Genomic DNA, 11,609 nt, shown 5'->3' with positions numbered 1-11,609 from the left:
TCAGTGTGATCTCCTGAGCTAAGAATATATTGACAGGACAATCTGCTGTGATCTGTGACAACTTTCAAAACAGTCCCCAAGAGACTTGCATCAAGCCAGGTTGAGTATCCCCACTCATACGACCATTTAGTAAACTGAGGCCCAGAACTTCGCACTTTGACAGGAAGGACTCTGCGAGTTTTCTTTTCTTTCTTTTTAATTTTTTTGATAGTTCAAGACAGCAGTCTTGCCATCAACATACATTAGCAAAATTATTAAAATACTGTAAGTGCATTTGGAGCAATTAAAAAAACAAATAAATAAATGTAAAACACACAATACATCAACCAAAATTAAGAGCAACATACATTGTGAAACAATGCATAGATAATTTTGATGCATGCCTCGTTATACTGACCCTAGAATATTGGGCCCATATTTATACTTTTTGACGCAAAACTGTGCCGGCGCAGTTTTACGCCAAAAATATTACCGCCGGCTAACGGCATTTCGGTGCGCCGCGCAGGCGTAAAATTTATACTTTGACGCATGGCGGCGCAAACCACAGGTGTAAGTCATTTTTTTTACGCACACCGCAGCGTCAAGTCATAAAGCAAAATGACGTTACTGTGGCAGAAATGACTGTGGGTCAATTTATGACCCCACAATCCGGATATGTATTTTTTTTTTTACACAATAGCATCAAAATTCCCCGCAAACAAAGCCGTTTCAGCAGAGGAGAGCCAAAATGGATCCCAGATGCCTGTACAGACCCCATAAAGATGACAACAGACCAGGAACCAGACAGGAGGACTCACACAAGACCCAGGCCAGTTTCAAGAAGAAAAGAAAGTGTTGATTCAGTGCAGAGGAACAGGAAATTCTGGTTAAAGAGGTGACGGAACACCAGCACCAACTGTTTGTCACCTCAAAGTTGCCAATCAGCAGGAGAGAGGCAATATGGCAACAAATTGTTGACAAGATTAACAGTGTGGCAGAAGTACGCAGAACAGTCATTGAGTGCAAGAAACGCTGGCATGAATGCAAGCGCAGGACCAAGGAAAAAATCGCCAGGAACAGGAAGGCAGCACTGCAGACTGGAGGTGGGAGTCCAGCACACCAGGAGGCCCTGGACCACATGGAGGAGATGGTCGCAGCCGTCATCCCTGAGGAGATCGTCACAGGGATTCAAGGACAGGACAGCGCAGACTACCAAGAGACAACGCACATGCAGGGTAAGTCGCATGGGGAATTAAAATGCACTAACTGTAAGCAGTGGGGGGGATATGGACCACAAAATGCATGGAAGTCATCATATACATGGAGTGGCATGGGAAAAGGGGTATGGCATGGAGGCATGGCCTGTACAGAGAGAAGCTGGGCCACACCATAACACTACACCAACAACAGTCCCATGGGGGCGTGCTGCCATGCCAACAATGTAGCACAGGTAAAGCCACGCCAGGAGGGAAGGGCGCAACGTCAAACTGACATCCCGGCACACGTCAGCCACTATACCCATTACATTAACTAGAGGCCTGATTACAACTTTGGAGGAAGGTGTTAATCCGTCCCAAAAGTGACGGATATACCACCAGCCGTATTACGAGTCCATTACAGTATATCCTATGGAACTCGTAATACAGCTGGTGGTATATCCGTCACTTTTGGGACAGATAAACACCTCCTCCAAAGTTGTAATCAGGCCCTAGGGCCCAATTAACAACCTCTAGCCATACCGACAACTGGAATGAAACAGTGACAACAGTTGCCACTACCACCTCCGCTCTGTGTGCAGCTCAAGTAGCCAATGGCAGTAACGTCCCCATGGATCATACACACCTAAATTAGTGGGTTGAGGATGACAACTTTAACAATCCCCTGAAACAAGACAAATGTTCCAGTCCTTGCAATTGTGAATGCCAATGTCATTAACAGTAGGAGCTACACAGCACTAAGGACACACCCATGCTGCATATGCCAGGGTCCATCCTGTGCCTGGGTCACAATGCAACATCCCAAATGTCATACTGCTCAGACAACAGCATTGAGGGGGAGGACACATGTAACTGGTCACTGAAATACACCTGCACAGTCAGAGGAGGAAATAAGACACTGCTGCGACTATCAGGGCAATCCAATCTCCACACATTCCCCAACATCAGCTGTACACATTACCAATGCTAACATCCATATCGTGCCATAACAATGCTATGCATAGGATACGCTACATGTCAACTACATATAAGTGGATGCAAAGGATACGAGACTGGGGCAGGTCCGGATTGTTAAGTGTGCCGCTAGTGCCATCAGAACACCCACAGCCAGTGAAAGTCCTCGCCATTAGAATGGATGTAGACATAGGGTTGAGTAGGACTAGAAGGTGGCAATTCACTATTTGGCCTAAAACAACACTAGAGGATATGATGCCGACAAGTCTAATAACTTACCACAATACATGTGACATGCAGGTGGGCCATAGGCCTGGGAAAATGCCCTTCTGAAAGGCTGGAGCAATGAACAGGAAACAAGATCACAATGTGAAAACATCACAAGGCAGGCATGTCACATCTCTAATGCCACAACACAAACACACCAATTGTACCCTATTTCATTGCAGAGGACGATGGATCTCCTGCGGATATGCCTGTCCAGGAATACCCTGATGACATGGATGACGAGCTGACAAACATCAGCCACCAGACCCCCCCTAGATGTCCTTGGAACCCTCCAGACCCCACCTTCTGTCACAAGGAGGAGCTCAGAACAAGCAGCCATCACAGAGGACCCACCCACAACACCAATTGTAAGACCTGTCAGCTCCAATACAGCTGAGGACTCAGATGACACAGGCACCAGCTTTGAGAGAACTGTAGTCTGAGTACAGCAGGAACTGGCCAAGGAGGTGCATGTGGGGATGCAAACTATGGCAGCCAGCCTAGAGGGGGTGTGTTCGTGCATGATGTCATCTGCAGATCAGCCAGCAGCCATGCAAGCACTAACATCCATCCTGCAAGGACTACAACAAACTGTAAAGGAATTCATCACTGCAGTAAGGGAGTTGCCACAACACCTCGCACCCCAAACCTTCCACTGCATGCACAAATGCAATCATGACCCCCTCAGGGCCGACCTGGCTGCCTACCATCGCTATGTGGCTGCTATTCTTAAGAATCAGCAGATTCTCCTTGCAGCAGTACTGCAATTAAGACCTTCACAGGTAGCAGCGACCGGGATGCCTGACTCCACGTCTTCTAACACTGAGGTGTGTGTTGCCTCTTCACAACCACCACCACCAAGGACAGAGGAGGCAAAACATACATCAGAAGATGAAGACGTGGAACAGATCACCTTCACACGTAAAATCCCCCGAAGCATTAGTCCCTGCCACATGGCCAACTATTACCAACGTCCAGCGCTTTGTAACATGCCAGTCTTAAAACAACTGTACTCAATGACTTTACTGCAAACCACTGTTTATCTTGTCATCCTGCCCAGTGATTGTCTTTCACTTACTCATTGGCAAATCCTGTCCCTCTGCACTGTCTGACACATCACCCCATCATGTCAAATGCATTTTCCTTTACCACTTGTGTAGGATCACAATGGAAGATGTCACTATAATGGACTCACAATCATGGACAATGTACATATAGCACTACAACACTTCTCAATAAATAACACACAACCACGTTGTCTCTGTGTAATCTGACACATCAACTGTGCAGTAGATAACTGAAATGTGCCTCCTGTCATATTACATAGCTTGTCAATACAACTGTCCTGAAATTAAGTAGTCTGATAACTATGCACAGTGGCCTGGATTGCACAATACTCTGCCCTTCCTGAGGGTAATATCTGATGAAAAGAGAAACCATACACCATCATGCTGTGTTGGACAGAATAATGCTTCCTTAAGGGATATCTAAGCCATCAAATAGTGGCAGAAAAATGTTGCCACCATGCAATACTAACACATATAACAGTGCCCACAAATCTAAGCAAACAGTCAAGAAACTGCATGAATGAAGGTGTCTGAGTTTACATCCAAATAAGTAATCATGCTGAACAGTGTCACAAATGATGTCTGTGAGTCATGAACACGATACTGCAAGAATGCTTATGACCACTCAGCTAATAAGGGTTTCCTTGAACATCACACTGCAGTCAGACATAAAACCGTGTCCCCAATACCAAATCTGGAAGCATTGTTTGTGACTTTGAAAACATACGTAATGAAAAAAAGACTTTGCGATCCATAGTATCTGTGACTGGTGGTTGCAATGGTTGGTGGAATCTATGCAAGGTAGCTCTGGGGTAGCTGGCAATCTTACAGCTCAGTTGGGATTTGTTCGTAGCATAGGACATAAATGTAAAAGAACAAAATTTATGTACACTTATGCCATGGCCCTGATCAACAAGTATTTTACACATACATAACAGAAGAGGAAACTTGGGGAAAAGCCTTACCTACCCTAATCTACCCTAACCACTCATTACCCACAACTAACCTAAGCTAAACTTACTTATCACATGTAACGAAACGTTCTAAACCTCAACCCCCCACCCTCCTTATAAGACGGCGCACATGGAGGACAACAGATACTAACCTAAACACATACTATCCTATACTAACCAAATGTATCTTTTTTTGTATTTTTTATTTTTGTAAACATTTTTTTTAATTTATTTTTTCTAAACACACATGAACTCCAGCATAGCCCACACACACTCCCCCAAAAAATGAAATAATCAGGACACCCCACCCACTAATACTAACTAAACTAACAGCCTATACTAAACGAACACTAAGCCTCGTAAGCCCCCTAAGCCCACTAAGTCTAAGAAAAAGGAAAGAGGAGGGAATCATGTCCATCAACAAGGTCTAGAGGTTGGCCCTCCGGAGGGTCCGCTTAATGGACCGCACACGCCTGTTCATATGGCGAACTTCCCGGCTCAGGTGACTAATTTTCCGGAGGACACGGTTCATTTTGCGCTGCATGTCCACAAAAGCAGCAGGGTCAATTGTTGCAGCTGGGGCGGTCTGGGTACCAGCTGAGGACGTGTGTGTCCGTGTATTGCCAATGCCTGTTGGCTGCTCTGAATTTGGTCCACTGCTAGGGCCTGGAGCACTTGCAGACGTTGTTGGGACAACAGTCCCAGCTGTGGGTGGTGCCACCTGGGTGGAAGTGGTGGTCGTGCTGGTGGTGGCTATGGTGGGCAAAGTAGGGCCTCCCTGTGGGAAAGCCCTCCAGGCTCCAGAGGCACATTCAGTCCTGTATCTTCGGGCCATCTGTCTGTACCCCGACTCTACCAGCAGGATATGCTGGTAACGCATTGCCCGCCTCTGGAACTCACAGACCTGGATGGGTGTCATGTTAGCAGCTGTGAAGACAAAGGCAAACAATTACATTAGGAACTGCATTGTGTGAAATGGTACAAGACGTAAATTAGACAGTACATCTACTGTACTTGTAACAGCTCATATCATCATACAGATCATTGAATGTCCTTGAGGAAGTACATGGCAGGCCAGCCTACAAAGGTCATATCACACATAGCACGTCCAAACCCTACAAGATGGGTAACAACTGGCATTATTTTGGCATCAGAGTTATGCCAGTTGTCAGCACATCCTCCGCCAATGCCAAGGCTACAAATGTCAGTGTACGGGATGGAAATCTAGGGCCACATGATCTGCAAGTTGTAAATGGACTTGCTAGTATAGTACTCATGTGCCATACCTGGGTGCGTATACTAAGTTCTGACCAAGGAGATTCACTGATTTACATGTTTGTGTAACATACTTGTATCATCAGTCCTAGGTACACTATTCACAAACCCATGCCTGTGTTTGAGAGTGGGGGGGTGGAGAAACAACTAACAATTTCAAACAACATGGACACCCAGGAAGCTTACGAAAGCTGGACATGTGTTTGGCTCTACACACACACCACAGGTAAGGTGTATCTACAAATAGGAGACAGCAAACCCTTGACCGATCCCAGCGCCACACATGTCTGGCAATGCAGACCTTTGTCCACATCATATGCTTCCAGTAAGGCATGACTTACAACAGACACAGAGTTGCAAGAACACCCCTGGCCATGATTTGCATGCACACGTAGGCCATTGCACTCAAGTGCCACATACTTGTAGCACTACATGTGGAGCTACATGCAGCTAGGAAGTTCAACCTACAGTTTCATAAGTACATTAGTGAATAGGGAAGCAGAAGTCTGTGTGTAAGCATTTTGCAGCCCCATTCTGGGAGAATTTGGGTCTGACAGGCACACTAAGGCGGTCATTCTGACTTTGACGGGCGGCGGAGGCCGCCCGCCAAAGTCCCGCCGGCAGAATACCGCTGCGCGGTCAAAAGACCACCGCGGTAATTCTGAGTTTCCCGCTGGGCTGGCGGGCGACCGCCAGAAGGCCGGCCGCCAGCCCAGCGGGAAACCCCCTTCCATGAGGATGCCGGCTCCGAATGGAGCCGGCGGAGTGGAAGGGGTGCGACTGGTGCAGTTGCACCCGTCGCGATTTTCAGTGTCTGCTTGGCAGACACTGAAAATCTTGGTGGGGCCCTGTTAGGGGGCCCCTGCAGTGCCCAGGCCATTGGCATGGGCACTGCAGGGGCCCCCAGGGGCCCCATGACACCCGTTACCGCCAGCCAGGTTCTGGCGGTCAAAACCGCCAGAACCAGGCTGGCGGTAAGGGGATCGGAATCGCCGCCATGGAGGATTCCTTTGGGCAGCGGGAAACCTCTGGTTTCCCGTTTCTGACCGCGGCTGTACCGCCGCGGTCAGAATGCCCCTGGGAGCACCGCCAGCCTGTTGGCGGTGCTCCCGCGGTCGTTGGCCCTGGCGGTCCATGACCACCAGGGTCAGAATTACCCCCTAAATCTGAGATTAGGTCCGGTGCGACTTGTTGATACAAGTGTTATCCACATGACTCACCCCAATTCACATTGCAGGGCCTACAGGAATGACCTAGAATCCCCAGATAAGACAATAAGATAAGCATTGGCAAACTCAAAATGCTGAGATAATGAAATCCCACTCATGGAACAAGACAAATGATGGGCCAGCGCATCACACCTTGCAATGTGTTCAACACACAGGAGTCCATCACACATCACCAGCAAACACAACACATAACAGACATATCAACACTTACTGGAGTTGTCGGGATCCTTGAATGAAGCCACTTCACCCACAGTGTAGGGTGCGGGTCCACCTGTAAGGCATGGAAGGAAGAAATGTGCTCAAAATCTGTGCACTGACCAACAATTCCAAAGACAAAAACTATGTGCAAGATTACATAAGTAAGTAAAGCCACTCAGACATGATGATACTACATCCGACATAGCACGGCTAACATGTACATAGCATGGGTCTCCTGTGGCAATTACACACATATCTACACACATGCAGTGGCCCTAACTATCATGTGGTGGCAAACATGCTCCTTCATTATTGAGCAGACATAATAATGGATGGGGTTCGTCTCATCATGTGCATCCAAGAGAGACATCCTAAGCCTGTTTACTTGAGGAGTGCATTACCAGTCTAACAGCCATTGTGGCCATGACAAATGTATGACACATAGGTACAATGTACAGAGGGGCAGGGACATTTGTAAGCCATCATGTTGTTACAGTTTCTTCATTTGATGTGGCCCAGCTATGATGAGTTGCACCAACCATAGAGATATGAACCCATGTGCATACCTTTGGCCTGCCATCCCTAAACGAAAGGTGTAACGCCACAAACCAAATACCAGTGTAAGATGTTAGCTGAGGGCACCTTGCACTTTTTCCCTATGTTTCCAAATCCAGATGTGACATGTATCCAAAATGGTCAAGGACCACAATAATCCCTAACATTCATAGAACTTCCATGAACGCTTTCCTTACACACTCACCAGACACACATGAGACATATGTCTGGGTCACATTGCTATCATCAATTGACGTAAAGCCTGCACTCATTTTCTGCATCATGTAGTGTTTCTAAAGTCAGTCTAGCTGTTGCGTCAACAAAGGTCAGTAATATTTTGGAAAATCTATACTTCACTGGCAGATGTGACCTATATAGATATGATTGGCTCCTAATTTGTTTTGCTGCCTGACACAAAGGTGGCACCAACTTACATTAAGCAAAAGTATTCAGTAAGTTTGCAGAGCACTTACTTCCTGACAGCTAGCAATTGTGGTCCTTAACATAATCCATAAATGACCCTGTATGTTTCCAAAGCATTCCACACACTCAACAACATAGCTGGCAGATATTGTACAAATCATCTGATGTCACTACAGAGCTTTTAATTGTGCACATTTACATGATTTGTACTCACCTACAGGGCCACCAATAACTATTCCCAGGTGGTCCAGCAGATCTTGCTCCCTGGAGATGAGGTCAGCCCAGCGGTGCTTCAGCTGGTGGTCATTCCTCTGGCTCCGATATACGTGCTGCTGGTGATGCAGCACCTTTCCCCACCGGATTCGACGTGCCTCGTGTGATACCCCTGTATCACCCACTCCCCTGCCTCGGTCATAAGTGGGAGGAAATGGCACACCAGCCATATAAACCCCCCAAGCTCCTCCTCACCCATCTTGCCAAGACGTGGCCTACCCAACATTTTAGCACTGAAAGAGGGGAATAGGGGACAAAGAAGAACAAAGGAGAAAAGGGGAATGTAGAATGACAAAAAAGTAAACTTAACAACTAAAAGAGCCCACCTATCCCCAAACTAGCACTACCCACAACAGACTCCCACAAACAACAAAGACAATACAATAGTGGACAATAGTACACAATAAACACTCAGACAGTATACAACAACAATTTTAGATAACTAACAGGTAACTAACAAGTAATGGAGCACACAGGAGGCAAAAGCACAATTTCACTGGACAAAACTCAGAACACAGCGACACAGTCTAGGAGAATCACAGACTGCACAGTGAAAGTGAAAGTACCACCACTGTACATAATCTGTAAACAGGATATCCTATTACATCACTTCCTGGATAAAATGGCCGCCGTTTTTATCGTTATGCATCATAATTTTTGGCGCATACAGTATGTGCGTCATTTTTTCCGACGCACAGGAGTAAAAATTAGGCTGCATCCAAATATTTGGAAATAGTCTCAACACTTAACCAATTTTCAGGGCTTTATGCGTCGTTTTTCAGACATAAGCGTCCTTTTTTGATGCTTGTACGTAATGTTTCGACGCATATGTGTCAAAATTTCAGGGCAGTAACTGGTTTTGGGTAATTGTGACATTTTAATGTAATGTTACATTTGTGACACAACTGAGATAGGCTGATTGCACCCACTTTGGTGTTGACGGTGTATGGTCACATGTGAGACATCCTACTGCTGCGGACCATGATCTGCTACTTCCTTAACAGGATTCTCACGCTTGGCTGACGCACTAGATGGCCATATGTGTGGCCTACATATATGTATTTCACAAATTGGGCATGTTTGGCATCAGGAGAGGATAGCAAGGTGACGCACATAAGCACAATACCTCAATGCCTATGGCTCAATGTGTGTGCATTGCCTACTAATGTAATTGTCGGGCCAGTGTGTGCGCATCACAAGATGATCATTGCAAATATGCTTGTATGAATGTGAAGTCAATGTGTCCAAACCTTAGATGCAAGTCAGTGTGGAAATGAGAGAGGACATGTGCTAGTCATACATGTAGCAACATCTGTTGTGTGTACTTCCAAGATTTTGGGTAACGTAGACACCACAAATGACAAAGCATGCACCGGATAGATGGCAGACGCTTGTTCATGTCAATGGTCCACAAGTTGCCCATTCCATGTCCTAGAAATTTGGTAACTGCTTCCTAGGCACTTGTTGGTGAACCCACCGTGAGTCAGGCACATATACAGACCATGTACCATGTTATTGGCACAGAAAGCCAAAGGTGAAGCACAAATGTAATATTACGCCACAGTTGTCATATGACTGAGCCACAACTCTCCAGTGGCAGTGGTGGACCAGCAGACAAGGCAGCACATGGCCACATATTTCCAGTGATCAATTGCACAGATGTGTCTGGTTAATTTGTGTGGTCCAATGTTGATCCTGTATATTTTTAGGGGGTTTGTTGTCACAGTTACGTCCAGGTCTCAACATGAGTCAGTGGCAGCTATTCCTGTATCTACTGAGTAACCTTCGGAGATCAATGTGAGTAAAGTCGGTGAGGACATGAGAACCTACATGGGGATGGTCCCACCCTGTCACTGCTGACGTGTTATGATACTGTCAACAGGGCAACCTTGGTGTGCTGAGTGAGATCATATCTCAGGAGTCATGTTCCGGCATGTGTCATTACAATATTTGTACACAGATTGGCCTGTAAAGTTCCCACTGCATCTGGGAACATCATAGCCTCTGTGTTGATTAAAGTAGCAGCTATTCACCACGCACAGGCCATCAATATGTTGTGAGCAATGTGTTTCAGCGTGTGAACTGTCAGGGTCCTAACATGTGTGGACTTTTCATGCACATTATTAGAGGTAGCTGGTTATGTATTTGGGTATGCTTTGAGGAAGCTCATGACAAAATACTCTCTGATGAATGTGAGGTTTGGTAACGCAAGTGTGGTACATATGTAGCCACAAGGAACCTTTAGGGTAACGCACAGACAGGTGCCAGTCAGGCTCACAGGATGCAGGGTCAATCTGAATCCAGCAATTTCACAAGGTACATACTCAGTGGTCTGACTAAGACTGGTCGGAAGAAGAACAAGACAGTTGACATGGAAATCTGTGTTTTTCCTGTGTTTTTGAAGGTGACACATGAACCCAAGGGCTGTGTTACACGGCTTAATTACTAGCAATGCATAACGGTGTATTTGACAAAATGGCAACTTCTATGCTGTTCCAGTCATCAGCAGGGGCAGTGCATGTTCAAATGGGTGGTGTGCATGGAGGTGATCACAGGAGTGGGCTGCATCAGTTTCTCACAAGTGCTCTATGTGAGATTCGAATTCAAATGGGCAACAGTACATTTCACATGGGAAGCAATCTACAGGTGATACCAGGGCTTAGAAACTACAAGCCAGTGTATTAATTGACCTGACGTCCATGCAGTCAGATATACTATGACAATGGCATAACATAGGAAAGGGATAACTATTGTTAGTCTGTGTGTGTAGAGGATGGAATATCGGGGTACACATATTACCATTCCAGGGACCTCTTCAGTCCGGTGGGTTGAAACCTGGAGCATGGGTGTGTCAGGAGTTAGGAAATGGGCTGACATGTACATGGAATGTCATGTGCGCAATGCTTGTCATAGGTATGGCACTTGTGCTCTCTATGTTCTGCTTATATGGAACTCTAGTCACAGATAGTCCTTGCAAAGATCAGTGCAGTTGGACTTACTGCTGTCAAGGGTCTGGTCATACATTCCTATTACCAATGCAATAGCACATCCACTGCCTCATGTATGAGGCATTTTTTTCCCTTATAGACTGATGGTGTCTTAGTTGTGTGCCATATGCTGCGATGAACCATGTTGCCAACACGTATGTGTGAAATAGGTGTGGTCCTCTGCTATTGCCCTTCAAAGGTGAAATGTACAGTATATATGTCATTTACAGTG

This window comes from Pleurodeles waltl, unplaced genomic scaffold, assembly GCF_031143425.1.
Source record: "Pleurodeles waltl isolate 20211129_DDA unplaced genomic scaffold, aPleWal1.hap1.20221129 scaffold_74, whole genome shotgun sequence".
Lineage (NCBI taxonomy): Eukaryota > Metazoa > Chordata > Amphibia > Caudata > Salamandridae > Pleurodeles > Pleurodeles waltl.
The sequence above is the reverse complement of the archived record's forward strand: the minus strand, read 5'-3'. Positions refer to the sequence as shown.